General features: G+C 35.9%; 1 pseudogene; it reads right to left on the minus strand.

Moving 5' to 3' along the window:
* Positions 1 to 2,503: 2,503 nt before the first annotated feature.
* Positions 2,504 to 2,815, minus strand: LOC102771565 (annotated as a pseudogene).
* Positions 2,816 to 6,579: the final 3,764 nt, after the last annotated feature.

Raw genomic sequence — 6,579 nt, forward strand, 5'->3', positions numbered from 1 at the left:
GGTTGGGGCGCCGCCACTGTCACACTCAGGGCAGGGCTGATGGGGAGGTTATGGCTCTACCCCGTCACACACAGAGCAGGGCCCTTGGGGGGGGGGGGTTTAGGGGGCCCCCCCCTGTCACACACCGCCGCAGGGCGATCAGGGGGTTTGGGCGCTGCCCCCTATCCCACTGATCCCGGTGCCGGGAGGCATATGACCCTTTTACTATATAGGGTAGAGGCCTGTTGCACGGGTGGGTGCCGGCTGGTTTGCCCTAAAGGGTGTCCTGGATCAGGGTGGGGGTTCTCTCTGAGGTGCCTGGCCAGCCTGGGTGAGGGGCTGAGGGCTGTTTTCAGGCTGGGGATGACTGAAGCTCCCAACCACTCTTTTTTTCCTTTTTTTTTTTTTTTATTCTGAGCCACCTTTAGCTTGAGGCTTGGCTCCAGCTCTTAGGCCTCTGCTGCTGAAAGTAGGTTTCTGGCCTTTGCATACAATGTTGCGATCCTGCTGGCTGAAGTCTGGTGGTATTTGTTACATAGTTTCTTAAACTGCAGGCTCAGAGGCCTGCAGCGGCAGGCGGGGAACGTTGGTTTCCTTCGTCACTGAAGCAAGCAAGCCTCATGTTAGTTTCAAGCTGCCTGGCTGCCGGCCGCCATCTTGGCTGACAGTTAATTTGCATATCTCGCTGATTAGCCAATGGGACTGGTAGCAGTCGTACGCCAATTACCATGTTTCTCTTTTATTAGTGTAGATTCTTTCTGAATGTTGAAAGCCCTGATTAATCATATCTATCTATTAAGGCAGCTCTTACAAAAGATAGTTTGTGAATCAACTCCTATGTATCATTATCAAACAATCACTCTACTGCTTCACAATAGAAATTATTGTTGTAAATATTAGGATTTCCTATGAAAACATTGTATATATGTCGGTATTTTTAAATACTAATTCAACATCAAGGAAAATTGTATGGATTATAAAGCCCTCCAAGATGTAATGTGGTAGGCACTGTGGGATAAACGTTATTACTGGATCTCATTATAACAAATGCCAAAATATCAGTGTTTTGTTTAAACAAAGGTCTTTTGGAAAAATAAGATAGTTACTCTATTTCTGTGAGGCATTATATAAACTGAATGAAGAGTAGAGGTTCTGTCGTCAGACACTCTCTAGAGCAGCGGTTCTCAACCTGTGGGTCGCGACCCCTTTGCGGGTCGAACGACCCTTTCATAAGGGTCGCCTAAGACCATCGGAAAACACATATATAATTACATATTGTTTTTGTGATTAACCATTATGCTTTAATTATGTTCAATTTGTAACAATGGAAATGTATCCTGCATATCAGATATTTACATTATGATTCATTACAGTAGCAAAATTACAGTTTTGAAGTAGCAATGACAATAATTTTATGGTTGGGGGTCACCACAACATGAGGAACTTTATTAAAGGGTCGCAGCATTAGGAAGGTTGAGAACCACTGCTCTAGAGATAGGTTGAAATCCCAGCTCTATTATTTGCTGGGTAGACATTCCAGCTCTATTATTGTGTTCTATAAACCTTTAGCAAGTTACTTCATTCTTCATTTCTTACCTGTCGAATGAGAATATTATTAGTTCTGTTTTCAGAGATCTGTTATGATGATTAAGTGCCTTAGTTTAAAAAAGATGCTTGGGCAAAAATTTAAAACACAAGGTGTGCTTGCTATGGGGGCCCTACCATTCTGGCCTCATGTTTGCATGGAATTGTCCAACAGAGATGCCTCTGAAATTAGAAGTGGGATCTGCTATTATATTTAAGTTTTTCCCTTTGAGGGAAGAAATAAAAGTGTGCTAATTGTAATAGATCATATAAATGTCTTTTTGAGTTATCTTTTTATAAATACCCCTAATATTATCTGACTTCTTTTTTCATCCAACTTTTCTCTTCATCAAATGAATACCTCTTTCCACATTTTTGCATATAGTGAACATGTTGGGATTTTAGAAAGTTTGAAAGAAAAACAACAGTGTTGGTAGATTTTTGTGTTTAAATGGCACATTGATTTGACCAAATGTAAATATAAATTAATTTTTTATAATAACTAATTTATTTCAAAGTTTACCCTGAGCATTGATGTTTTAATAGGAACTTGAGGTTGCCCATAGGAATGAGAATTACTTAAATCTCTGGGAAGGTGTCTATTAGTTTCTAGTTCAAGTTTGACTCTATAATACTACAAGTTCATTAGTTGGTCATGATATCATCCCTGTTTATATTCACTTGATGCTTTTCAAAAACCAGCATTGCCTTTTTGAAGGCAATCAAAAATTGATGAGAGGAACTGCCACTTTTCTTTAGGACACACACATGGATTAAAATTCCAGTCCTTTAATCCTTCACTGCTTCTTTAGCAAAGGCCTCAGTGTGGCCATTTCTTTCTTTTCTTTTTGTTTTTTTTATTCTTAGTTTATTAATCTTCTCATGAAAAATTTGCACATTACTATAAATAAAGTCACTGAAGAATCTTTACTCCTTTTTGTCAGCACCAACATTGGCTTTTGCAGTCCCTCCTGACCTCCATTCTGTTCTTGCATTCCTTTCTCTGTTTTCTTGAGGTCTTCTTATTATATAAGCCATGTCTTGCAAGTCTGTGTTTGGGTGCATTTTTCTTTGCATAATCCAAGAAATCGTAAATCATTGCAAAGCCAGTTGTCTTGCCACCACCAAAATGGGTTCTGAATCCAAACACAAAGATAGCATCTGGTGTGGTGTTATACGTTTTGGCTAATTTTTCCCGAATTTCTTTCTTGGCTATTGTTGCCTTCCCAGGGTGAAGGATGTCAGTGACCATTTGTTTCTGTTGAAGTAGTCAGATGGTCATGAACTTCCTGGTCTGTATAGTTACTGTGTCAGTCATGATGAAGGTTGAACTTCAAGTAGCCAGGGTGGAAAAGAGACCCAGTCTTTGCTGATCTTTTTTTTTTTTAAGTTTTCATTACATTTGTGGGTTTTTTTGTGTTATTTTTAAATTTAATTTATTGGGGTGACATTGTTTAATAAAATTATATAGGTTTCAGGTATATAATTTTACAATGCATCATCTGTATATTGTTTTGTGTGTTGGCCGTTTTTTATTAACCTATCCTCTCACAGAGTTCTCACACATTTTCATTTTATGACCTTATGCAATTGGATTGTATGTGTCACTTTTTACCTTACCCGGTCAAGCCATAAGCTACCAGGAAACATCGGAGTTACTCTGAATCCCTCAGCTTACTTGAGTTTTTATAAACAACCATCTATGCTTTTATCTTCTTTTACACTTGTTTTCTAAAAATAGATTAATTTGGGGTGTTAATACTTTATATCTTAAAATATGTTATTGATATGCTGATATCAATAAAGATAATTTTAACAATATTACATTTCACTTATACAAGTGGCTTTCTCAGAAATTGAAAAGATTGACTGTCATTTTAAGCTGCCTAAAACTTTTATTCTGACATTTTACTGGGTTGTATGGTAGGAGATAAAGAATTATTTTGACCAAAAGCCCAATTAGAAATTTCATTCTCTATACTTTCAGTTCCAGACCTAATGGAAAAATATTTGATTGCATTTCTCACATGAAGGCTAAAACTTTACTATGTATAAAATCTCTCGATATTATACCAGTTCAAACCTCAGATGTTGGATAGTTGAGAATTGATAATAATTGGGAATTGAAGATTTCCCGTGAGATCCATTGTTTACCCTAGAAAAATTCTGTTTCTCAGAGTGAACTATGGGAGGAAATGCAGAAAGGCTGTTTTAGAATTGCAAAGTCATGGCTACCACAGAGCAATGATTTCCATTTCACATGGTTAGCCATTATCCACCCTCCCATTGACATCTACCTTGCAATTGACAGGATTTCCCAATAGAAGAACCAGTGTGTTTGTTCTGTTCCTTCCACTCATTCCACACATGACCTTCAGGAGAACTTTTGTACCTATTGAGTTTTGAACAATTTGGTGACTCTTTTTTCAAAGTTAGTAGAACTTCCTTAGAAGCTACTTAGGGACTGGGAATCACTACTAAAGTACTTCAGGCCTAAAGATAAAAGACCTCCTATGAGGGCAAACAATTATCTTTTCCAAACTAAGCCACCCAGTTTATAAAAGCCTCCACATCTATCAGTTGATTCGGATCTATCTAAATTGAAGAGGTCATCTGAGGATAAAGAGTTTTCATTTTTTAATTTCTTGATGGTAAGGGAAAAAATGAAAAGTTTTATTCCTTTATGTCTGTAGCCATTTATCTCAGTATAAATTAAATGGTTCCCATTGGAAGTAAATGAAAGAGTAAGATTTTTATCACAACTGTTTTAAAGTAGGATGATATTTTTGCCAGCGGAACTAGCAAAGAGATCTTAAACTCCTTACCCTTCGTGAAGAAATGTGAGCTTGCTTTCATTTCTATTGGCATTTTACTGAGCCGACTCTCTTCATTCTAAACTAGAGGTCGCAATTTGTTTTGAATTTGAGCTGGAAATAAGATAACAAATATTGCCTCGGGCTTTATGGGATGCCTTTTATCTCTGAATTAGATTTGACAGTCAGAAACTATTGCAAATCCTTTGTTATTTTGTTTTTAAGTCCTAAAAATCAAAAGCAATGCATATAGGCAAAGTACATTTAAAAGTTATCATTGTACCGCAAGGGCTGTGTGTGTATCTTTTTCTATATTATTCAGTTTATATGGGAAATAAACAGAAATCCTTGTCCCCTAATTTTTAACAATCTTTGTTGTTATTGTTTTGCTGTTATAGGTTAACATTTTTAGTGCAGGGTAGGTAGAGGTTTAAACTTTAGTTTTATTAGAGAAAAAAAGTTTTATTGTTTTTTCCTTTTCTTGAAAAAATTCATGTTAATTATTCCTCTGCACCTGCCTAATGGGGCTGAAGTAATTCGATTGTCATATTGTTGTACATTGTTGCTTTGTGTAATGTATCACCCCTGCTGTTCCATTAAAAAAATTCTTTACTCTTCCATTATTCAGCAAGGCCTAATGATTATTCCAGCATTTGTACATGCTGCACTGTTGTTTTGTTTTTAATTGACTTCACTTTTTTAATTAAGCACATTGGTTTTAACACTCTTGTTGACAAACCTGGTTTTGTCATTATCAGCATTTACTCCCATACCTATTGACATTTTATTTAGATTCATTATAAATAATAGAGCAATATGTACACTGGAGTTTATTATCTACTCTAACATTACTTTCTGTCACACATTATTGATATATAATGGTCTGCAGAATATTTTAAAGGACCACTTATTCTGTTTTAAGTATATTTTAAAATTGAATTATTAAATCTTTAGTGCCGATTAGAAATATAGATTATTTTCAAATGTGTAAGAATCTTTCAATGAAAAGTACACATTTTATACCATCATTTACACATAATAACATGTAACAAGTACATGGTGAAATGTTTGTTTTTAGCGAGACATATAAAATTACAGTGTGGATAAATTAACCATTTATGGTCATCTTTTTTGAAGAATTGTTTTATTTCTTTAAATTATTTTAAAATTTATTAAACATAAATTATTTTAAACTATTAACTGATTGTAGACAATAATGTTCTTTTAAGCATAATATAATACCCCAAAAGAAAATAATACTCTTGCAAAACACATTGAAATGCCTCCTTTTGAATGATATCTCAGTCATTTATCATCGCACAAGATAACAAAAAATGGACCATAGACAAGTCAAGCTTTATTTAGCTGAGATGTTAGAAATTGTTGAACATAAGGGAAGAACTGGAAAGAGAACAAAATGATGGTAAATTTTAAGATGAATAAATGCGTTTTTAAAACGATATGGTAATGTTTTATAGATTTCACATCCCTCTGAAGACAAATCTGGCTTGTAAAACTCTATAAATGGCATGGACATAACCTTATTTTGGGAAGGGTGGGCATGAGAACTCTTATTTTCACTTTGCCATTTTTATTTTGTTTGTGGACATGAATGAATGACTGAATAGGAGGGTGAATGAATGGGGCACATGGGATTAGCCTGCCATTTGGTCATCTGAGGGACAGAGGACAAAGATTTCAAAGTGAGCCCTTCTGCCCTTGTTTGGTGCAGCTTCATTGCTGCAGTCCTGACTGTTGATGAGCCTGCTGTCTGGGATTTATGTTCAACCCCTCCTTATGCCTCGGTGTGCCTGACCCAGCTCTATTAGCATAACTTCCATTCCCAGTGACAACATGAATAAAAGATGACTGGTGTGACCTCAGAAAGTGCCAAGATAGTATTGATGTAATGAGCGCAATATCCACTGTTTTATGCATTGCCATACAATAGCAATCTCAATAAAAGGTTAAACAGCATTATAATGCATGCTTTTTTTTATGTATCTCTGACTCACTGACTTTACTTTTTCATTTATTGTTGCTCCTTTGAGGATAACCGATAATCAAAAAAAAAAAATCTTTTCATTTGTTTTGGTGAGCTTAAAACAAAACAGGACAAACAAGCAAGGAAAGTTTTGCTTTCAGTCTTCTCAGTTTGAGAAAATAACTTTCCTTTTGGTTGGCATTGGCTTCTGTGAGGCAG

Source organism: Myotis davidii, unplaced genomic scaffold (assembly GCF_000327345.1).
Source record: "Myotis davidii unplaced genomic scaffold, ASM32734v1 scaffold1, whole genome shotgun sequence".
Taxonomy (NCBI): domain Eukaryota; kingdom Metazoa; phylum Chordata; class Mammalia; order Chiroptera; family Vespertilionidae; genus Myotis; species Myotis davidii.